The sequence below is a fragment of the Gavia stellata genome, chromosome 7 (assembly GCF_030936135.1).
Source record: "Gavia stellata isolate bGavSte3 chromosome 7, bGavSte3.hap2, whole genome shotgun sequence".
Lineage (NCBI taxonomy): Eukaryota > Metazoa > Chordata > Aves > Gaviiformes > Gaviidae > Gavia > Gavia stellata.
The window spans coordinates 33,455,259-33,480,604 of NC_082600.1; positions in this window are offsets into that span (position 1 = coordinate 33,455,259).

Here is a 25,346-nt window from a genome sequence, read left to right on the forward strand (position 1 = left end):
GAAGAAGTAAGTGAGGCTTTCTTCAAACAACTGGAAGAAGTCTCATGGTCACAGACCCTGGTCCTCATGGGTGACTTCAACCACTCTGATATCTGCTGAAAGGACAATGCAGAAGGACACAAGTAATCTAGGAGATTTCTTGAGTGCATGATGGCAATACAAAAGTGGGATGAGTGGCTGATAGCCCAGAGGGTTTTTCCACCATCCAAAAGGATCTTGACAGACTGGAGAAAGAGGCAGATGGGAACATCATGAAGCTCAACAAAGGGAAAGGTGAAGTCCTGCCTCTCAGAAGGAATAAACCCAGGGACCTCTACACAATGGGCCCCAACTTGCTGGAAAGCAGCTTTGCAGAAAAGGACCTTGGGGACCTGGTGGACAACAAGCTGACAATGAGCCAGCAATGCACCCTCACAGCAAAGAAGGCCAACAACATCCTGACTGTGTTAGGAAGAGTGTTGCCAGCAGACCAAGAGAGGTGATCCTTCCTCAGCAGAGACCACATCTGGAGTACTGTGTCCAGTTCTGGGTTCCCCAGTACAGAGCAACTGAGAGGAGTCCAGCAAAGGACCGCTAAGATGGCTAAGGGTTTGGAGCAGCTCTCACATGAGGAAAGGCTGAGAACCAATTAGGCTGGAGAAGAGAAAGCTCAGGGGGGAACTCATCAATGTGTACAAATACCTGATGGGAGCGAATGAAGATGCAGGAGACAGACTCTTCTCAGTAGTGCCCAATGATAGGGCAAAAGGCAATGAGTACAAATTAGAATACAGAAATTCTATCTGAACACAAGAAAACATGGTTTTGCTGTGATAGCGGTTGAACACTGTCACAGGTTGCCCAGAGAGATTGTGGAGTCTCCATCTGCGGAGGTATTCAAAACCTGAATGGACACACTCCTGGACAACCTGCTCTGGCTGACCATGCTTTGTGCAGCGGGGTTGGACTAGACGATCTCGAGGTCCCTCTCAACCTCAACTGTTCTGTGGTTCTTCACAGTTTTTTCTGACTAATATGCTACAGATCCTGGTCAGTAGGAACCAAAGTGATTCTGTCTTTTACTTTGTCTCTGTGTCACTGCTCAACCCAGTCAATGGGAGATGTTTCCAAACTGATTCCTGTGGCTTCATTTTTGAGTTCCAATGATGAATTCTTACTAGGTGTTCACTAGACTCAGCAGGATGAGTTTCATGCTCCTGCCTCTGGCAGGAATACAAACTAAAGCTAAGTATTCTCTGTTTGTGATTTACAGTGAAGTCTTATGAGAGTGTACGTGTAATCACTCAAACAAATTGTAGGGGTTCAGGACACTTTCCAATGACACTTTAATTATTTTTATAAGATATTACACCATTTTTCTGTCCTTGACTCTCAAAATAAGTAAAAATAATATTTGCTTAGGTAATGTTTACTGGTACTTAATGATTGAAGGACTACCTGTATAAAAAACCAGAAAGGTATTATAAAAAAGTAAAATGTAATGGCACTGTGAATTATAGCTGGACTATAAACAAAAAAGCAGAAAGAAGAGAGCTCCTCCCACCCACACTCGGGTATGCACATTACTTTGCGTTACTCCACAACATTTAATTGTAACCATTTAATGTGTACAGATAACATTCTTTTACCAGTTGGATGTGCACAAGTTTCTCAGGAATTCTGATGAAGAGTTATATGTTCTACCTACTTGATGACTTTTTAAGAAAACTATCGTTTTACAACCAATATGAAGCTCACTGTCTTGACTTTGTTTTATGCATTCATTTTCTCTTTACACAGGGAGGATATCTTTATAGATAAGTGAACTTCCATTTCACCTTCTAAGAAGACTTAAAAGAATACTTGGCAGCAATGTTGCTAGCTCATATGACAACAGTAACAATTTTTATGCTAGATCACATGCTCTAACATGCAGGTATTAGGAATCCACGTAACAGCTAAATCTCTTTGAATGAAGGCTTATGCTCTCTGCCATAGAAAATGGTAAAAGCAATCCTCAACATCCCCGAAATCTCATTTCCATAGCTTTAGAAGTAAATGTATGGAGAACACAATTAAAGAGATTGATGTGCTTAATTCTACTGTCAGAGATTGAAGTAGATGGAAACTCCAGGAAGAGCTTAAATATCTTGAAGCTTCAATATCTACCTTGAAGGAAGGAAGAAACATTTGGATCCTTAGATGTAGCTGGAATTCTTAATCCTTTCCCAGTTGTTGCTGAAATGAAGACTCTAGGGAGAATCAAGATACAGGAGGATATGTCTGGCTGAGGAGATTTAACACAACTGTACTGCCTGTGAAAATTGATGTATAGAAGAGCAGAAGGACCTAATAAGAGGCATGATTGCCACAAATCTACAGCAAGAATGAATAACTACACAGTAAGATTCAGCAAGGTAGGCACAGCTGTTTAAAAATTGGCTTTTGCCATCTTCATCATACCAACAGATGCCAGATTTCATTAGGCAGCAGCTTGAAAGCCCTGAAAAATCAGAGGTTGAAATATCAAGGGTCTACATTATTACCTGTCTTGCATGCTTTGACTGCCAAGCATTTCCAAAGCAAGCTATCACAAGTAGCTGAATGAGCTAACCTTCACTATATTTTCTTGAGAATTAAACAAAATGACACTAAATGAGGGCTTGTAAAAAGAATTTTGAGCTTTGAAGTGATTTAGAACCTGAAACTCCCTGAAGGGGCTTTTTTCTCTTGTTGAAAAAAAACTTGTTGAAAAAAACCTTGTTGAAGGTAAAGCTCCATGCATCACCCGGGTCAGGGTAATGACTTTGACTCTGTTCTTCAAGCTGGGACCCGGAATCAAACAGCCTGACCTCTTGAATTTTAAACAAGATAATCAACAATGGATCATTTGGTCCAGTCAAGCATTTATTTTTTTTAAAAATTCAGGGCTTTTCTCATTCTGCACCTTATGTCACTTGCTTTCAGTCAGTAACTGTAAAACTGTTGGCTTTTGATCTGATGTCATACACTTTTTTATGAATCTATCTTGCATGCAATAAAATGGAAGATATTTAATGAGTCAGATAAAGTTGAAATTTATAGGTAAAAAAACCCCACACCAAATACAAACTACCTTTGCCAAATAAGGATCACTGTTCACATATATAATATCAGGAAAATTTTGATTTAAAAATGCTTCTCTTTTCATTAATAGCACACACTTACAGCATAGATAAAGCACTATTTGCATTTTTCTCTTTTTCAGCATTCCCTTTACTTCCATAATCCTTGAAATAATTTGGCTTTCTCTGACATTTGTTCTAAAAGATGTACCACTTCATTAAACTTATCCAACAACAGTGATGCTTTGTCTCTGTGGACAGAAGCATTTCCCATTCAAAATAAGTTATCAATTCAGTGTAAGATTTAGTTTTCTTTCACTGCTTCCTACACACCTGCCCAAATCCCTTCTTTCCTTGAGAAGCTGTAATCAACCTGAAGATCCTAACTTGCAAAAAGGAGGAAAGGAACGAATCCTCACCAGAATGTTCCTTCACTTAAAGGCGTTTCCCAGGTGACCTGAAGGGGGTTCTTTTAATTAGTTTTATTTTATTTTATTTTTTTTATTGCAGGGTAAGTGGGAGAGCAGATAATGGTAATTTATTTTGCATCTGTTCTCAGGACTTTCATATGATATATCCAAGTGCCGTATAAAAAAAAATTAATGAAGCAACTCAAAGTCATTGCTGTGGTGTACACATTTTATGGAGGGATAAAATCTGAAGAACAAAACTTAAATTCTCATTTCTAGATCTCATACCTTATATTTACAAAAAATAAAGATTTTATAAGACAGAAGACTTTCAGGTGCCATGAGGAGGAAGGAGTAACTGATTACAAGTGCTGAGGAATGTTGTTTCAGACTGCTAAAGAAATGCTTATAAACTTATTTTTGAACATGGATCCTGTTCTACCCATTATATTACTCTAGTTTCTGCAGTTTTCAGCATAACTTTTTCAAGATAACTAATATTTTACTTTTTTATTCTGTTCAGCTTCTTCTCCTTTGTTGTGTTGCTTATATAATGTTTTATTAGAGACATTGCCTACTTTTGGCTGCTAGTGGGATGTTGCACATTCCAGATCATGAGTTCAATAAAAGAATGAGTAAAAGGATCAGATGGACTGTAAAGGCAAAAAAACCCCAACCCTCAAGTAATTTGGAGAAACTTTTGGATGGGTTAACAGTGTATGTTTGTTATTTAACTGTTATATGATTCCTCAGCGTAGAGAACAAACTATCCTCTGGTTAATTCATTATGTCCTTCCTTCCCATGGTCAATTCTGTCTAATTTCTGAGTTTATAATTTACGGATTTTGCCACAAATATAGTTGTAAATATGCATAAATAAAAATTAAATCTTCCCTTCCTCATTGACTCTTTCCTTCAGTAGAGAAGAGAAAGAGACAAGGTGGGGAGTGGGGAAGACACCCTCAAACATCACAGGATGGAAATTCAAATGATAGATAGAAAAAAGAACAATATGAAGAAAGATGATATATATTGTATCTTTTTATTACTTTGTTTATATTTTCATGTGACCAGTAACTTTGTAATTTACTCTCTGTGTCTTTTACCTGAATTGAATCAGTGACAGCAGCAATGCTAAATGAGCTGCACTCTTATCAAGAATATGATGATAACAGAGAATTAGAAGAGTGGAATAGAATACAAGACTGATAAAATAAAAGATTGTGAGTTTGGAAATAGTAGTGCTTTCTCTCATTACAAATAGGGTGCTATCTACAATAACATCCAAGGAATTAGTATTTTGTAGAATTTGTGCAAATTATGCTCAATTTCCAACATGTTTGTTAATATTTTTTTTTATGGTGCAGGCATAAAGAATATAGATGAGAAATTGCTTAACTGGAGCAGGGGGTAAAGGAGGGATTTGTCTAGGAAAGGTCTGTTAATAACCCTGGTAGGGGTGTGTATCATTTACGAGCCTGCCCTAAAAGAAGTATGGTACCAAAGATACTAGGGATGATGACAGTTTGAGAAGAGTTAGATGATAAAACGGAGATAAAAACAGATAGCAAAGCTAATTACAAGCAGCAAATCTGCAGTGGCTATACTGCCTTGTGCAGGAGTTCACTGAGGCTACAAGCTATTATTTTCAAACTCTCAGTGCATTTAAGGTACCATAGAATTTAATGGGCATGTTAAACCTAATGTGAAAATAAAACCTGATTTTTTTGTTTTCCTAAATGGATGTTCTCTCTTCTCCTGAGCACCAGCTAAAGGAGCATAAGTGGAGAAGAAATGGATAAAAAAGACATCTGCAAAGTCACTAAAATTAAGTTCTATGTGTTGCAGTCTCTTGGTAGTTCAAGAAAAATCTGTTTTCTACCGTGCTTCATTTAAAATAGGTAATCTGAAAATGTTGCATATTGAATGAGCTACACTTTTTGGATTGATTAAATAAAAAACCGATGTGTGATAAAAAAGCAAAGGTATCTTTTTGACAGGCATATACACATGAGAAACCCTATGAGATTACCTAATTTAGGTAGTCTCCTCTGAGCTGGTTTGCTAATGATAATTCTAATTATTTTTTCACATCCAAACAGGGAATATCCATTCCGAGCTAATTTTCCTTCTTTGAGTTGCAAACCCTTAGAGTATTCTAGCTTTAGCACAGACTTAATTCATTCCAAAGTGCATACTTTATTTGGGAATTGTGTATTTAATCAACTTCTGCAGTAGCCTGTATTTGAATAGATATCAGAAAAAAAGGGAACTTCCTTGTCATTTTTTAAGTCTCTAGAATGGTTTTTGTTCAGTGTCTGAACCATAGGACACATCAAACCTGAATAATTTTTATAACAAAATAAAGACAACAAGGTCAGAGGAGATGTATGATTTTTACAATAAAGAACATTCAGGGATATGATAGTACGTGAGACATATTCCTTAATGTTAAGGAGGATTTTTTTTCTTATTTTACATTACAAGTAAATGAGCTCAAAGATGTGAGAAAAGAAATTAAATTCCAGAAAAATGAAACTTTGAGTGCATGCTAGATAGGAATTAACTGCTTTCTTTGCTCCTTGAAATTTTCTGTGGACCTCAGGGAAGGAATGTTCTAGCAGGTTGCCTTAGCAACACTGCACTGTAATAATTGCATTAGTCAGAAAATGAAAAGCCCTCAAAATACTATAGAAAATCACAGAGTGTCCACAAAAACAAAATTATCACCTATAGAGATGCCTCTTTTTACTAGATCTTGGGTCTTCTTTCTCTCAGACAGTCTTTGGTAGATGCCTACTATGGTTACGGAAGTTCCCCAGCTGGGGAGTGGTGCAACATTCCATATAAATATATCTTCTATCTGAACTCATTCTTGAGTAGGTGTGGCACAGAATTCCCAGATTTCATTTCTTCAGTCTTACCTCTATTCTTTACCACAAGGAAAATGTGAGGGTATAGTGCTGCAGGAATGGCTTTCTCATTGCCTGTGGAAGAGGATGAAAATCTGAAGGGAAACCCCTGTGCTTGTATAGAGGAAAAGGAACCAAAAGAAAATGGCAATCTCCTTTAGACTCTGATATTTAAAATGTTCCCATGACATAGCACTAAAGATAGCTCACAAATAATGTCATGGTGACCAGCAGTTGATGACGCAGGTGTATGATTCCAGATTGCCATCACTTCAGGGTCAGTCATCCTGAGCTCAGAGCTCAGTAATTTTTCACATAAATCAGTGCAAGACATTAATTTTGAATGATTCATTCTATGTAAATCATATGCACATATGTACATAATTATCACTTTCAGTTAAAAATGTGTTTACACATGTGTCTATAACTTTGCTGTGAGATTAAGACACAATAAGAAATGTTTGCTTATAGAATTGATTTTTGTTAGTCAAACCACACTGCCAACACTGGAAGCTTTCTCTCATTTCTGCTTTTCATTCTCTGTCTTTTGTAATCTTTCAGTGAAAAAGGAACACAGCATTTTATTCCTCATTAGTTTTGTCCTCTTCCATTTTGCAAAAATTGATTTTTCCACCCCCTCCTATGTCATGGGGCATGGACTACATTGGCAATGGAATGTTTACTTACCTGCTTTGTAAAAGCAGAATCAGTTATGTCAGCAATGATGCAAATGACATTCTGGAAACAGGATTTGTTAGAGTTCCCTTTACCATCAGCTAAAAACCTAGCTTTTTCTCAGTAAAAGAAAATTACTGCCATGCTATAAGTTAATGCAAGAATGGTTTAAAGCCTTGTTATTTTGAGTTAAGGCTGTGGTTATATAACACAGGTTTTCATGAAATATAGATTATGCTGATTGAAATTCTTTTTCAGGTGCTAGGATCAGAGGCTAGAATATTTGATACCTAATTTTTGCTAGCCTTTTTGATTTGTTAAGAAGATAAATGTTATGACAGCTTAGGAAGATGTGTGAATACTAACATTCACAAGCAGGCAAACAGCATCATTTTAAAATAAAAGCTTGGATAAATGCTGCATATCAGTGTTTGTGAACACCCATTTGAATTTTCCATCCTAACAAATTATCACTCAATTTTTTTTTTTCTACCGACCAGTCATAAATATGTTCATTCACAGTTATTTTCCAGAAATAGCTGCCACTCATATGGTAGTATTTTACCTGCAAATAACAATGTCAGTATATAAATGAGTCTTCACAGGTCAGAATCAAACAGAATACTTTGTGGTGTAAGGCAACATGAGGAGTTCAAGAAATAAAGACCTCATGTATCTTTAGAAGATTTGGAAGCAGGAATCCAGACAGGCTTAAAGAAAACAGTGTTGGAATGGGTTTTAAAAGGTCATCTATTTCATCCCATTATTTCACATATATTTAAATTTTCCCCAGATATTTTCATGACAGTTACTTAAGGTCTCCAGGTTATGTAAGAAGAACAGGACAATAATAAAAGAAATGTAATATATTTTATATCTAAAAGTTTTATTTACTTTTTTTTCCTCAGGTAGATAAATACAAATAGAAATCCATTTAATTTTATAGGAGCATTCAGACATATTTTTTCAAATGTAAGGGTATCCTCACTATTGCGTCTTTAGTTTTCAAATCCTACTTTGTCATCATCCAGAGAGAAATCATTTGAAGTCCCAATTTACTGTTCTCTGAGCTTCAGACTTCTCAGTTTTCCAGTGATATTCCCACTGGAAAAAAGCCTGGAAACCCAGGAATATTGAGGGAGTTATTCAAGGTCAAACTACTTGGAGAAATAAGATGAAAATAAATCTAAATCTCAAATTCTTGTTTTAACCTATTTTTTACTTTAGATTATTGACACATAAAGCTATTTTGGAGATAAATTATTCACATAGTTTGAGCTTACACTGAAGTAGTTCAGCTGGTAAGGAAACGTATCTGTGTCTTGAAGAGAATTTGCGTACCTATGTAAACTCTGTCCTCTGTTTAAGCATGTGTGGGTATTCCAGAGATACATACAATCACAGATCCACAAAGACTTGCCTGCCTCTGGTTCATCCACATCCACAGTGGTGGCACACAGAAAAGCTTCAAGCTGCAGAATTAGATGAAACTTCTGTGGACAGAACTCCTTAATCCAATCCTTCCTTTCCTCTATGTTTCCTCTTGTGTCCAAAGAAACTTTGTAGATAACATGTATGTGGAGCAAATTTGACATATTCCCTTAATATATGAACTTTTCAAGAATACCATGGACAATGGATAATAATATGGCTAAAGCCTGCTTTCCTTAGTGAAAAAACAGTAGGTGAAATATAGGACAGAATCTTCTAATATTCACAGTCAAGTCACAGACAGAAGAACATCAAAATCAGGCTACTGATTATTTGTCATATATATATACAATAAACACCCTGTGTTAGTAATATCCTTAACGATTTTGAAGCACCTTTATATGATCGAAATAATCTACTTAAAATGTAAAAGGGATCATTTTGATAAATGCCCTAAACAGAAACATTTTGAAGATATATCTCCATACACTTTAAGAGTTTGAACAAGTTTACCTTTCCATACTAAGCAGTGTAATTAAACTTGTTGTCTTGCTTGTTCCCTAGGAAACAAAGAGAATTAGGAATGCCAAGCCTTCAGAATAATTCAGTTAATGGTTACAATTAGCTACGAAGCTTTACTGATACTGCTTTGTAAAATATACCAGGAATAAATAAAATGATGCTCTATTCATTTCTTTCTGAAAAGATACATAAGAAGACCTGACCAGAGAGAGATCTACACTAACGCTGATCTGAAAAGTGGAATGGTAATGGCATCATAAATCTGTATTTTTAGTATTTGTTTTCATCATGCATCAGATGAAAAAAAAGACTAAGCTCATATTTTGTGGAATTGAATGGATTTTGAGAAAAGTTGATAAACAAGAAAGAACATCAAGTTTGAGATTATATTAGATGCCTATCTGTCTGAACTGCCAGTGTGTCATGGGAGGTTTAGTTATGGTGTCTTATACCCTCATTTTCTATTCTGAGCCTATGGATTCTGTCTTCTTCACTACACAGCTGACTACAGATATAGAAGAGGAAGATGAGCCACACAACATTATATTGTAAGCTCCAAAACAGTTTAGCTTTGGTATCAAACTAGCTTGAATAGAAATACTTCCATTTAGTATACAGTAATATCTCAACTCTAGGTGATTCAACTGTAGAGAAAGAAAATTGCCGAATACAATTATCTCATTAATAATTAAAGTTTTCGTTAAAATGTATGTTTCCTTAAAAGCAACAACAAAAAGGCAGGAAATTTCCAACTAGATACCTTTTTGTTACTTTGACTATCTGGTACATGTGCAAGAATATTGCAGAAGAAAGCAAATGGATATGTATTGGCATATCTGCAGTTTGTAGATGGTGTTTGTCTCAGTTTCTTCATTTTATTTAGTTTTGTTTATGCTTGATTGACAGTGTTTTGCTGAGATTGGAGGAATAAGATGACTGAAATGTAACCTTAAAAATAATGGGCATCAAGTGGAAGAAACAGCACTGTAACTCATTCATCTGTTGGAACACTTTGTCTAGTGTGCAGCCACTAGGATTTCTATTTGATCTTGTATGTGACACAGAAAGCAAAGACAATGTCTCATTTTTATTCCTTAAGACTGGTAACTTGTTTCTTGCTCTGTGGACCTTTCTCATAGTGGTACCTCAGCTGCAATAAAACGCCTCCTCCACAGAGCTAGTAGAAACTGCTAGAGTCCAAATACTTGAAAACATCTCATGCATGCTATATATTGTACCCAGCTTGCAGGTAATTCCCAAGTGCCACTAAATGTGTTGAAATTAATCTACCCATTCATAAATGCATTAGGTCTGGTTACCTTAGAGGCTCCTGCTTTTCTCCATGCAGATGAGATCATTTGAAATATTAAAGTTAAAACATTCTGAGAAAACCCTGAAGAATTTAGAAATTATAAAGCCAATAGGTTATTAAATGAAGTTTAAAATGTTCTGTAGAATTAAACATAACAATACAGAATAGAAAATCATAAAAAACTTTCTGTTTTTTAAAAATCTTTACAACATTTTATATTGGGAAGAAATATTTCTGTATAATTTTACAGGATTCCTTTTATAATAGCAACTTATGCTTAACTGTGAAGCAGGCTGGAGGCAGGATTTTCTCTGCATGAGGTCTTTGTTTCCTATCTTAGAAAAATGCTGACATTCAAATCAAATCACATTTAAATACCTGGTTGCTCAACCTTACTTTATTTGACTTGAAGTGAAAGGAATAGAAGTGTAGAAGTAGGATAATTCTGAGTTTAAAGAAACTTGGAAGACTCTTTTAAAAGGAGTATTTTTTAACATTTGTCTAACAGTTGTTTACAGTTTGTATAGAGAGCACACTCCCTAGTTTCAGTAGTAGATGAATGAAAGAAGGTCTTCCCGACCTGATCTATTTCAATATGAGTTTCTGAAACCACTACTATGAATATATTAGAATTACTGATTTGCGTTAACAAAAGAAAAAATGTTTTGCCATAAACAAAAAATACATTAGACAGTCTTCAAGTTCCAAAATGTCATGTTCTGTATCAGGCTAACCAAATAAAATTTTACTGTGTTTGCTTTAAGTCTTTCTTCAACTGGCTATACTCTTTCTGTCTTTGTTTTCTCTGACATTCTGAGTCTATTAAATCATTACTGGAATGATAGAGATCAGGAATACAGATCTTCAGAAAAGGTGGAAGAATATTTAGCTGTTTAGTCACAATAGGAAAAAAAGATTTTCAAGACAATTCTAAGAACACCTCAGTTTTAAGTGAGAAAATCATTGGTTAGAAGGACAGCAAATACCAAAGGAGCAACCCAGAGATACTGGGATGGATTCAAAAGAGCTACCAGTCAGAAGAAACAAAGGAAATTACAGCCAGGAACCTGTTGGACTAGAGATAATAGGAACAGCAGGAGAAGAGAGAAGGAAAATATATAAGGAGAAAAGAAAACATTAGAAAGAAGAAACATAAAAAGGGTTAAGAAACCTATAGATGATGCCAGAATATTTGACATTGAGAGGCAGGATCTGAAGGCACTTCTGAAAGGTTAGGCTTAACTCCTTTCCAAGGCTAGGTTTACTGTGGTAAGATATTAACCATGAGGGATGTCTATGCAGCTCCAAATTCAAATGGAAAACAAACAAACCCAACAATAAAAAATAGACTAGAGCTGAAAGGTAGTGCACTTAGAAGGGAAATCAGGGGTGTAAACATTTTGAAAGACTTTAATATAATTTCAGTCTAATTCCATTATGGAGTTAGTGCTTTTAGTAAAAAAAAATCTAGTCAGTTGTGATTCATTCTCTCTACTTTTGGGTTTGTTTTTTTTTTTCTTTTGAGTCTAACAGTATGCTGATATTCCTGGACTGACATTAAGGATTAAAAGGCATAAGTACTTGAATACTTCATTTTGATTTATTTTCTATTTCAGTCTTGATCTCCTCAGGTTCTATAAAGAATTATAAGGTCAAGTCATCTTTTTTTTCTATATATATTATGACAATAAAAACAATATTGCTAAAGGCTATTCTGAAGCATTTTAGAGACTGCAGTAATATACAATGGTATGACTCGTTACTCATGCCTTAATTTTATAGATTGCTTGACAACCCATACCTAGTGATTGTGTAATATTATTTTAATTAAACATTATACTAAGGAATGTTCTTTTGTAGGGATGCCAACAAGATGAATGCATATACTATTTTGAAATATTTCAAGGGGTTTTGATATTCCACAATATGTATTCCAATCCTACACTTTAACTAACATTATTTGCTAGTCATTTGACTAAAAGTAGTCATCTGCAGTTAGGGTAACCACTTTTCTCAGTATAGGCAATTGCATTTAATTTCAACTGCATTCAATCTCAATTCAGTTGGCTTCTCAAATGTCAGTGTCTAATTCACCTTTTATGGAATTGGAGACACTTTAAATGTCTATGTCTTATCTGAAATGATTCAGTTCTCAGATGCTTATGTGAACAATTATTCATTTTCACAACAAAGGTCTTTGCAAGACCGAAACAGGTCAGCAAGTCCCTTTTTCCTTCAACCATTTCTTCAGAGTTCTTAATTAACTCTTTCATCTAATTGTCACAGCTCTCTTGCAAAAAGACTATGAAGGTTCTTAAGTTCTTCTCATTTTACAAACTCACTCATAACAAAAGCTTCAGCAAACAACAGGCAACTGTCTATGGACTAAAACAAAATAGGATTCCTCAAATGATGCTGAAAGGAAAGGCACTGAAAGCCTGTCAAGAAATTCATGTCCATCACATTACCTCTCCCTCAAGGAACAGCTCCATTCTGTAGGTAGTACTGGAGAAGAAAAACTGCTTTAGTGCAGTCTATATAAGTTTACAGGATCTTTCTGTAAGGAGATACTGGCATCTTCCCTAATCAAGTCCACCTCCCTCTCATCCTTTTCGACTCCAGTTTCTCACTACTTCCTAGACCTGACTCTGCATTAGCTGGTATCCTGCCTGATATTCATGCTTGCTTACATTATCCTTTGCTTTCCCCCATTCTGAATCTAAAATTTCTGACTAACTTCTCACTGTCTGTCAGCAATCTCTGCCTAATCCTTCTGATGACTACTCAACATGATTCTTAATTTCTTAGGAAAAAACATTTCTGTCTTTCCCGTTATCTCCACTTCAGCTGTTACTGACCAAAGTGTCAGGACAAGCTTGCATGTTACCATTGTCATTCTCATGCATTGTCTCATTCATTGTCTTCATTTTGGAGGTTCTTTTTATACAGTCACAGTCTTGCACCAATTAGAAATAATGGGCAAATAGAATTGTGAAAACAAGTGGCAGACATCTGGAGTTCTGAATGAAACTATCAAGAAGTTGCAGATTATCTTCAATTTCAGGAGTTTAGAAGATATAATCAAGATACTAAAGCAGCCCTTTTTAAAAAGTAAGCAGAGAACTTAATTTCAGGAAGAAAAAAAAGAACCCCCAAACCAAACAAATATTAACTACCCAATTTGCATACAGGCATAGTTTGTAATAAACTCACTCTCAACACTAAATTATAATATAATGGCATGTAGTTTACATTGTCATGGGGCTATGTTATATATTTTGTAGGAAAGTAGACTTTTCCATGTCAAAAGAGTATAAACAACAGCAAGCAAATAAAATAAAACCCTTCCTTTCCATCAATACAAACAACAGTAAAAAGTCGGTCTTCTCAGAGAGTGTTTTCATATTTTTCTCAATAATGGATTAGAGCTTCTGCACTTTGCACAGAGATATTGGTGCTTATGAATGTTTTTAAGGCAGTTTGCTTGCTACACCTCAATTCCATTTTAAGAAAGGTGCACAGTCTGGGATTACACCTGTGTCTTCTCCTATCAGTAACTTGCATCTTTATAACTCAACGTTGTAAGAAAATTTGAATTCCCTTTTTGTTGTTTTTAAAAGTTCTTGTTTATAATGGTAGTTGCAATCTAATAGATGTGCATATTTGAAACCTAAACCAATGCATAGCTTTCCTGGTTGCATTGATTAGACTGTATTGATTTAAATCAAAAAATTCTTTACAGATTATCGATCTTTCATTTCAAACTATGTTCATCTGTATGAGCTGGAATATTTCTCATTTCGTATGATTGTACTGCAAAACCAGGAAGAATCAAATGTTTTAAACATAGTACTTTGCTTTGCTTTGTTCTCTGAGTGTTAACTATGCTTGAAATTCTGAAAGGAAATTATATAGGCTGTAAAGCCAGGAGTACTGAAACAGAAGAAAATATAAGCTTAAATCTCTGCAAGTTAAAACTGCTGAATGAAGATTTAGCAAGCATTTTATCTATCTTACTGCTTATTCATTGATTTTTTCACCATTAATCCTCCTAGTTACTAGGCAAAATTACATGTTTAAACTGAGTGACAAAAGCCCCATTTCTTACATGAATTGCAGTCCTTCTAACCTGTCAGGTTTAAGGATCACAGACTAATAGACAGACACTCCTCAGAAGAACATCACTTTTCCCTTCTTATCTGGAGAAAAGAGAGGTCTCTGTCTCAGTTGTCATATATCCAGGTTTTCAAAACTCTTCATTTTGAGATAATCTAACTACACATTGAAAGTATCCATCTTTGTTGGGAAGTTTTTCATTAATTTGGAGGATGCATTCTTACAGCTGCTACTCCACTAGAGTGCCTGTCATTTCTTTCTTTACACCAAGTCTGAACTAAAGATGTAATGGTGGCTAAAGTAAATCAGCTTGTGAGAGGCAATGTTTTGCCTATGACAGTTTGTGAGAGTGCTCTTTGCCTATGTCAATCCTCTACCAGACAGCCAAGATAGGTAAACTCTCTGAATGTTAACTTTAAAGAAAGCTCTGCGGAATGAAAAAAGTTGGTCAAAGTGGTAAAGATGAGAGCCACCTGCAAGGAATGAAGAAAAGCTTTACAAGACAAAGTCTCTCAGCAATAAAACAGTAAAGTAAGTTCAGTTCAGAGAACTGTAAAGTGATACACATGAGAGAACCAATTCATCTGTAAAGTAGATGGATCTGAGTTCATCACTAAAAGACATAAACTAGACCTTGGGATTATAGAATCATAGAATCGTTTAGGTTGGAAAAGACCTGTAAGATCATCAAGTCCAACCATTAACCTAACACTACCAAGTCCACCACTAAACCATGTCCCTAAGCGCCTCATCCACACGTCTTTTAAATACCTCCAGGGACGGTGACTCCACCACTTCCCTGGGCAGCCTGTTCCAATGCTTCACCACTCTCTCAGTAAAGAAATTTTTCCTAATATCCAGTCTAAACCTCCCCTGGTGCAACTTGAGGCCATTTCCTCTTGTCCTATCACTTGTCACTTGGGAGAAGAGACCAGCACCCACCTCTCTGCAACCTCCTTTCAGGTAGTTGTAGAGAGCAATAAGGTCTCCCCTCAGCCTCCTCTTCTCCAAACTGAACAACCCCAGTTCCCTCAGCCGCTCCTCATAAGACTTGTGCTCCAGACCCCTCACCAGCTTCGTTGCCCTTCTCTGGACACGCTCCAGCACCTCAGTGTCCTTCTTGTAGTGAGTGGCCCAAAATTGAACACAGTATTCAAGGTGCAGCCTCACCAGTGCTGAGTTTAACTACATTCACCACAACCCTTTGGGCCTGGCCATCCAGCTAGTTTTTTACCCAGCGAAGAGTGCACCTGACCAACCCATGAGCAGTCATGCCACATTATGATATTATGATATCATTTGACATTGTAATACGTAGTTCCATGAAAATATATTCTCAGTATTTGGTTGTGGACACAAAACCAACTCAAATGTTTGAAAATATTAGGAAATAGAGGGGGGGAATAAAAATACTGAAATCACTGTATAAATCTGTGGTTTTCCCAAACCTTGAATACTATGTGCAGGTCTGATCTTATCCCCAAAAAGTATTCAATACAACTGAGAAAGATTCAGAGAAAGACAAGAGTGTTCAAAAGCGTGAAAGATCTTACATATAACAAATAGTTGAGAAAACATGCTCTGCAGTCTGGAAAGGAGATCACATAAAGAAAATGCCAGAAGCCTACAAAATGATCGTGATGAGTGTGAATAGGAAACTACTGCTCTCTGTCTACCCTATTACAAAAATAAAAGATTATTAAATGAAGGTGGTAAGAGCCAAGCTCAAACAAATAAAAGGACCTAGTTCTTAACTGGAAAAATAACAGACCTTTTAAATTCCTGACCTTAGGTTACTGTGCATGTAAAAATGTCTGTGACCATAAAGAAAAGAGATCCAAAGAGGTTAAAGAAGTCACATTAGGTTCAGGAAATCCTCAAAGCAGAATATAATTAGATGACAGGACAGTACCAAAGGGAGCTATAATTTGTTTGCCTTGTTCTTAATCTTCCCTTGCTGTTGCTTGTGGCCACTGCCTAAGACAGACTTTTGGCCTGAACGAGCATGGCTTTTCTATAGATATCTTGCAGAATCACACTCACCTACCAAATTTTTCATTTGCTACAGATCTGTTCTAGTCACTTTGATTCTCCATTTGTCTTCAATAGATGCAATTCCTCCCACTGCATATTTCACATACATTTGTTTTATTCATGTAGGAAACAGAAGCTCTGTACAGCAGTGAATACTCAAGGTTGCAGTGAAAACTCAAGGTGAAAGTCTGAGTAAAGTTTTCATTTTAATTGTTTCTCAATGTAGAATCCTACAGGTCAGTTGCATCAATATGTACCAAATACAGCAAGCATTAAATACAGTGTAATCTTGGTAAGTTGCAAAATGTTTAAGAACTCCTAGAGCCCAGCTTCATGCTAAACCTCTGAACTTTGGGCTATGGGTCTCCAGTATATTCAAGACATTTTCTCTCATTTTAATTACTGTTATTTTATACAGTTCTTTAGCAGTTTCCTAGCTCTGAGTTTTCTTAGGACTACAAAACTCTATGAATATCCCTTTTTCAGGGATTTGCCATTTACAACATCACCAGACATTGACAGCCTTCTATCTATCTATCTGGAAGTTTCTCAGTCTCCCTTCATTGCTGGACTAGGAGACAGCCATCTCTCAGTCATTTTGGTTTCTCTCCACAGGCTTGCAGAATATTTCCACTCTCCTATCCTGGAGCAATGACAGGAAAGAGAATTTTCCTGTGTTTTCAAACCAAGAAGCTCCACTACACCTCATAATTTTTCCCACCTACTGCTTATTTTTTTGGTTTATCCTCATATCTCATCACACCTCATCTCTTCTTCCAAAAGCAAGCACAATAATTTTGCTAAGACTTGTAAGTGAGACTACTATGCACACTGAGAACCCTCATTCATTTTTCTGTCTGGTCGTCAGGAGCATGAGCCACCAAAAAGTCCCTGCTGCAATTTCTCTGCTATGTGCTGGTCTATTGAAAAGAAAATTTATTGACATAAGCATATAGAGGAGTATTTGTTTACTTAAAATGAATAAATAAATGCATTTTAATAAATCTGCCTATGTATACCAATGGGAAATATGGCTTTGTGGATATTATTGAAGTATAAGCTACTCGGCAGACTTGTGACTATTTGCCCAGGAGGTACTTCAGACTGACATCTTCATCAGTGATGATGACTGATATTGCTGGCAGAAAGAGTGGATGTTTTCAACATGGCTTGTTTCTTTCTCTTAAATGAAACATTCTTGGGAGCTTCAGCTTTCTAGAAACTTGAAAGGAAACTTGTCACAGAAGTCTGGAATACTATAGATACAGGTGAAATTCTGCAATTTCCTTTAAAAAGTACACTGACTGGAGTTGAAGGGAAAATGTTGCCATATCCACCTGAAAATTATCCATAGCAAGGTTTAAATTAGAATGTACTTAACACTTGAACTAAGTCTTTTCTATGGCACTGTTCATGTACTTGCACACAAGAAGTTATTAACTCCTAAGTGAACAGATGAGTGTTTTTTTAGACTGGCTATGTTGCCCAACTGTAACGTCCTTTTGAAGCTGTTCAGCGGGGAAACTTCTTCAAAACATATGTGCCCGTGCTTATTCCTTCCATAGTCCTCAGAACTGAGACAAGAATTCTGGGATCATTCCATAGTACAGAAGAACGACTTCACCTCTACCCTCTTTCAATGTTTATTCATCGCATATGATATTTTCAAATTATCCTTTGGAATAGTCCTTCATTAGATGGTGAATATTTTGATATTAAAAAACACACACAGTCTTGTACAATTTATTTTTAATAGAGAAGACTAACACAAAACCTGAAACTCTACTAACAGTTTACAATGATGGAAATATAAATCTACTTCCAAGCAGAGCAAGCAAATTGCTAGCTGTTATTCTACTATTTCTTTTTTTTTTTTTCCTCAGGTCTATATAACATGAGAGGATTCTTAAAACCTTTTGAGAGAGATTTCTTACCAAGCTCGAAAATTAAATTGATAGTAATTATAAAATGAATATGAGAACATATTATTAAAAAACCAGTTCTTTCTTTTCATAATGAAAACAAGGAAGATTTCCCAAATATATATTTCATTGTATTTTAAACTGAATGAGTCCCAGTTTGAAAAAAACATTTTATCTCTCCTGCTATGTGAAAACTGGCATTCATATCCTATCTATAGACACTTCAGATTGTCCTCATGATGGGTCATGCAGTCTAAGCTAGATATTTCTTGATAGCTCCAGGGATGGGATGTCTTCAAAGAGGAATCACTATGGACATAGTCCTTCAGAATGAAATGTTTCTCAGAGATGGTATCCACAAGGCACTGGTAAGTTTAAGATTGAATTCATTTTGGCATTCAGCACAGTTTACAGTAACTTAGGTATACTTAACTCACAAACTTCCAAACTGAAAATTGCCAGCCAAGAAGTAAAGGACAATAGGAATCTGGCTATCTCTTCTTGGCCAGCAGAGCCTGTGGGAGATGCACAAAGAGAAGTAAAATTAGCAAGAAGTACAGGACCAAACAGGGACTTTATGTAGAAGAGGAAATCTGTATTTTATTGTCTTGTGGTTTACAAAATGTCAACAGCCCTGGCCATACCTTACTATGTAGTTTTGAGCTCTATTTACATTAGGATTGAAAAATTCAGATGTGTTTATGGTGTTATGTATGTATGTGTTATGGTGTGTATTATGATAACATACGTGAAAGATTTAACATATTAGAAACTGTTTATATTAAAAAGTTAGTGCTGTGAGGACAAATTAGTGAAATTCTGAAAAGGACACATAAGATTTATCCCATTTTACATGGACACTTCTACAGAGATGCAATAAGAATTCCACTGTTAAATACAGCCTGTCCTAATGATGAAAAAAAAAATTCTTCTAGGAGAGTGCTGTGATCTAATATAAAATAAATACTGTAGGAGAAAATTACTTGCTGAGGGAATGTGTAAAAGCTATAAACCAGGATATTTAAAAACAAAAATATTTGAAAAATTAGATAATATTATGAATTGGTGGCACACTAGCCAAGTAACCCAGCCAACCCAGAAAAAAATCACGTTCTAATTAAATGAAGTAAGAAATTTTTCTGTGATTTTGAGCTAGTCTTAAAGGCAGAACTAATTAGAAATATGGTTTTATAGATTATGTTTCTTAGGGCAAATACCAGCCTCTCCATGTATAAAGTATTGACAAGTACTGCACAAGTAGGATGGGGATGGGGAGAATTCATGAATGAACTAATAAAGGTGCAATAACTGTTTTCTCAGAATCCAGACTGGGTGGTTTATTCTGTGTTCATGGTGTTGATTACCTCTTTTTTTCCTTTCATTTGTGGACAAATAATAACTAACAATCTAAACCAGTCTTTTAACATAACAACAGGAAGTCCTTTCCACAGCTTCAATTTTATGTTCTTTTTTTTTACAAAAACAATTTAAAAATAATAATTAAGATGATTCCCTACAGTTAAATGCATCAACAAACTCATGCACCTCTTTAATTTTAACCTAAATGTCACAACAGATGCTGCTCTTCCAGTCTCAATAGGGAGCAGATTCCACAATCAGGGAGTGTAATTACAGAAAGCTCTAGCTCCTGCTGTCTCAAAGTTACACTTACGGCACGCTAAATAGTCTGCCAGTTTCAGTCTTCAATGACTGACTGAGGCCTTTGGTAATAAAAGATCAGTCAAGAGTACATTATGATACTTCACAAAATGCTAACAGCTTTGTAGAATTTATAATCTGGTGAGACATATGCCAGCTTTGTACACTGCCAAACAGTTAAAAACAAATACAATAAGAGTAGGAAATAAATATAGTATGAGTTTGTAACAGGAAAAGTGTCATCTCACAAGCAAGGTAATACATCTGACATAAAGCATAAATTGACAAGCAATGAAAACTAGTGTTTTTATCCAACAGCCTCTGTTGGACCCTGATAATAGTTAGGAATAGCCTTCAGTTAAAAATGGGATGTCAAGTAATATTTTTCTTTCATGAGAAATATGATTTTTTTTTAAAAAAGAAAATACAAAGGTCTGTAATGAGGTTTTCCTTTTGTATTAGGTTTCTTCAGAAAAATCCAAATTTTTAACTATAAGAAAAATTAAAGTAGGTGGAGAAGAATGAGTCATAAAATGAATTAGAGAACTGAATAACCCTTTCTGATAGAAGAACATCTGATGTTCTCGCCTTTTGCTGCACACAAGTCATTGGCAGTCAGTAGTTAACGGCCAACAATTCAGAAGAAGCACTCATGCATGAAAATAACCCAAAATGAAGGAGGCAGGACACTTAAAATATTCCTCTCGGAAAGTGCAAAATGTTGAAAGAATCTTTGTTTTACTCTAAGCACCTTCTCTCTGTAACTTCAAATTCACGATTCTTTTTCGTAAGAGCCAATAACTTTCAATTGTAAACTTGGGGAACACTTAATTTGTATGGAATGTGTGGCAACTCCTGGAATTAAGAGAAGACATATTTACCTAATGGAAGTCAGATGACAGGCACACAAATAATAATGACTGGGGTCAGTCATGTTAAAAAACATATTTTCAAATTTCAGTACACTTCAGCCAGAACTGTGACCATTTTTTTTAGCTTCTGTAGTCCTCTTCTTAGCTGAATTACAGCATTTTATCTCGTTTGCTCCAGAGACAGAACAAATCATTGAGCAACATCCAGAAAGACTTCTCCAGATGTTATTTACAGTATGAATTAAAAATTTCCCTAATATGGTGTATTGGGTTTGCATGGCAGCACTTTGGTAGCAGGGGGGGCTACAGGGGTGGCTTCTGTGAGAAGCTGCTAGAAGCTTCCCCTATGTCTGATAAAGCCAATGCCAGCCGGCTCCAAGACGGATCTGCCACTGGCTAAGGCCAAGCTAATCAGCAACAGTGGTAGCGCCTCTATGATAACATATTTAAGAAGGGGGGGGAAATCCGGGATGAGGCAGCCGGAGAAGAGAGGAGTGAGAATATGTGAGAGAAACAACTCTGCAGACACCAAGATATCCACCTGCAGCCCGTGGAGGACCCCACGCTGGAGCAGGTGGATGCCCGAAGGAGGCTGTGGTCCTGTGGGAAGCCCATGCTGGAGCAGGCTCCTGGCAGGACCTGTGGAGCCGTGGAGAGAGGAGCCCACGCTGGAGCAGGTTTGCTGGCAGGACTTGCAATCCCGCGGGGGACCCACGCTGGAGCAGTCTGTTCCTGGACTGCACCCCGTGGAACGGACCCATGATGGAGCAGTCCGTGAAGAACTGCAGCCCGTGGGAAGAACCCACGTTGGAGAAGTTCGTGGAGAACTGTCTCCTGTGGGAGGGACCCCACGCTGGAGCAGGAGAAGAGTGTGAGGAGGAAGGAGCGGCAGAAACAACGTGTGATGAACTGACCGCAACCCTCATTCCCCGTCCCCCTGTGCTGCTCGGGGGGAAGAGGTAGAAAAAATCAGGAGTGAAGTTGAGCCCGGGAAGAAGGGAGGGGTGGGGGGAAGGTGTTGGGTTTTTTTTAAGATTTGGTTTTACTTCTCATTATCCTACTCTGGTTTTGATTGGTAATAAATTAAACTAATTTCCCCAAGTCAAGTCTATTTTGCCCAAGATGGTAGTTGGTGAGTGATCTCCCTATGTCCTTATCTCGACCTACGAGCCTTTTCCTCATATTTTCTCTCTCCTGTCCAGATGAGGAAGGGGAGTGAGTGAGCGGCTGTGTGGTGATTAGTCCGGCTGGGCTTAAACCACGACATATGGGAATTCCCTAATATGGGAATAAATAATTTATATGAGGAAAATTCATACGGGAATAATTATGTACCATTTGGGTTCACTTCATCCATTCTTCAACTAATTCACTTTATTTGTTGTCAGTTCTTTCTTTGTGAGGAAGATTTTCTGATTTAAAACACATCAGACAATGTCATGGCCCTGAACGCACTCCCAGCTCTGACTGTCCCTGCCCACCCCCCAGGGCTCACCCCACCCTACTCTTGGCCCAGGACCCCATGTCAGCCCCCCAAGGCCACCAGCCCCTGCCCCAGCAATGGCACAGGAGGTCCGGTCTCCAGCTCCCCACAGCCCTTCCTGGCTCGGCCATGGGACTCGCTGAGCCAGGCCCACCTGCAGGCCCAGCCCAGCCTTGGCCCATCCCCATGGTCCTGTGTGGCCATCCCGGGGCTGTGCCAAACCCTGGGCCCTTTCACTGGGCCTGATCCTGACCCCCACCCACCATCCCTGCCTGCCTTGGCCTATCCCCATCCCCAGGGAGGTGGCCAATACTCAGGGCTGGGGCTGCCCCTGGCTGCCTCCCATCTGCCCTGCTCCTGGCTGGGAGGTGGGACGGGCCCTGGCCAGTGAGGACCCCTATCCTGTCAGCCCCCTGGAGAAGCCCCTGTGGCTGCTGGCACCGTCCCTAACAGAGTTGCCAGCCTTTGTAGCTTCCTGACAGGCAAATCCACCCATAGCAAGTATGCAAGACTGCAGCACCTAATTTCTGTTTTTCCTTTTATAGTCTCAGTTACTTTTACTTTGAAAAATTCTGAATGCTTATTCTGTCATACGGTCATAATAGTCTTGATTGATTACTTCTCATATGGGGCTTATTAATCTGTTTTCTGGTGTTAACTGTGAAGATCCTCAACAACATATAAAAGAAATCATTCCAAAGAAAAAATTAAAAATACAGAAATCTGAATTAATGAATGAAACCCACAAATACAATGATATAGTAAGCTCTTAATGAATCCTCCACAGGTATTGTGAAGGGAGGCAGCAGGGAAGGTGGGTAGGTGGGTGGAGACACTATTGCACAATCGGTAAATAGTGCAAGAAACAAGCACTGAAACCAGAAGTTACAAACACTAGCATTTCAGGGTACATTTGGCTTTATTTATAGCCAATTAATGTTATATCTTCAGAAGTGTAACATGTTCATGAATACCACTGGATTTATTGCATTCTACACATAAGAGAAAAAAAGTTCAGAGAACTGCACTGACCTTACCCCACAGATATAAGCTATACCAGCCTGCAGGATTGCATAATCTCCTAAATCCAGGGTTTAGAGCACAGAGAAGCTACATGCAGGATATGGGAAAAATAGCACATTCATTCCCTAGGAGGAAATTGGCTGGTAGCATTGAGCAGAGCTAGAAAAAGGCAGAGGTATATTTGCTAAGTACATAATCTCCTTCTGTTTTAAACCTTTCCTCAGGATTTATCACTCATCTTCAGATTCTTCACTGACATGAAACTTTTTTTCCCACGCATTTTCACTGTAGGAATAGCTGAATGCATTCCTTTCCAAGATGCGTTTTCCCAGTGCTATGTGTTCAGATCCTTTCATTGTATAAAAAGTTCACATACAAGGAGCCTGAAAGCAGCAAACTAGAGAATAATTCCTCTGTGAAGATATTCCCTCTCCTTGCAAATCCCTCTGAAGTCTCAGAAACATATTCATCTCATTTACCAAAATTTTAGATTCTTCTGGAAATTCTCCCTGGTATAGGATCAGTACAAAAATGGGGCTGGGTCTTCAGCTGAGGGCAAAAAACTGTCACAGCAATACATTAGTTGGGGCCATTCTCTAGATGCATTTCACAGATGGTGTCCACTGTCTCAGAGACTGCTGCTCCAAAATAGATTGATGCAACAAATAAACAACACTGGAAGACAAAAAAAATAATAGCATTGCTACTTTTACTACCTATGGATCACTACTTTAAAGAAAAACAAAGGTATAGAAGTCTTCTAGGGTAATCAGACTTATGTGCAGCCAGCAACAAGAATTCTTCCAAATAATCGAGTGTGACATTTTAGCTATCTAAGTTGCATACTTGTGAATTAAGTAAAAATACATTTGAAATTCACTGGTCTTGAGAAATTGATATTACAGGGTGAAAAATTTCCAGAGTTATCTTGCATTTTTCAGAGTCCTGAATATTTGAGAATAAGGCTTTTTGGGTTTTGGTTTGTGTTGTTTGGGGTTTTTTTGAATGGCACTGTTTTTCTTATAAAATTTTTAATCAGTTATTCAGAGTGGAAAACAGGAATCTGCCTGGCTGGTAATACCTTCCAACTAATGTCATGTTGCCCACTCTAGGAGCAACTTCTTTCTATCAGTGCTATCCAGAAGTATGCAAGCAATGAGATTAATTTTTCATATTTTTCTGTAATCATTATGTCTTTTAATGCTTTAAATTATTGCAATTTCTATTTTAAATTATGAAAATTCTGAGCACAGGTTTGCATGTGTGTGCATATTCATGTTTATAATTTCATATAGAAACCCAGTCTATATAAAACTAAATAATTTTCTATCTTTCGTGAAGAACAACTGAAACTTGTTCAGCTCTCCTAGATGGAAAAAAAAGTATATCAGCTAGCTTGAGCCTTTTAAATGCAATAATAGAGTAAAAATGTATATGTTGGGTCTGTATGATGCCTCTTCCTCATGAAGTCTTTCTATTACGGACTGTAGCAGCTAGTTTGAAATATTCCCTGAATTTATGCAGACAACTTATACACTGAGAAAGCTGCTCTAGCTGACCTGCTTTTGAGTAGTGGAATAGATGGTCTCTAGAGGTCTCTTTGAACCACATCTATTCTGTGTTTCTGTGATACAGTGCTTTCAGTGCAGAGGTCTGATTGTTAGGATGGTCTTGGGACTCCAGGTGTGGCCTCACCAGTGCTGAGAAGAGGGGAAGGATCACCTCTCTTGGTCTGCTGGCAACACTCTTCCTAACACAGCCAGGATGCTGTTGGCCTTCTTTGCTGTGAGGGTGCATTGCTGGCTCATGGTCAGCTTGTCCACCAGGTCCCCAAGGTCCTTTCCCGCAAAGCTGCTTTCCAGCCAATTGGGCCCCACTGTGTAGAGGTCCCT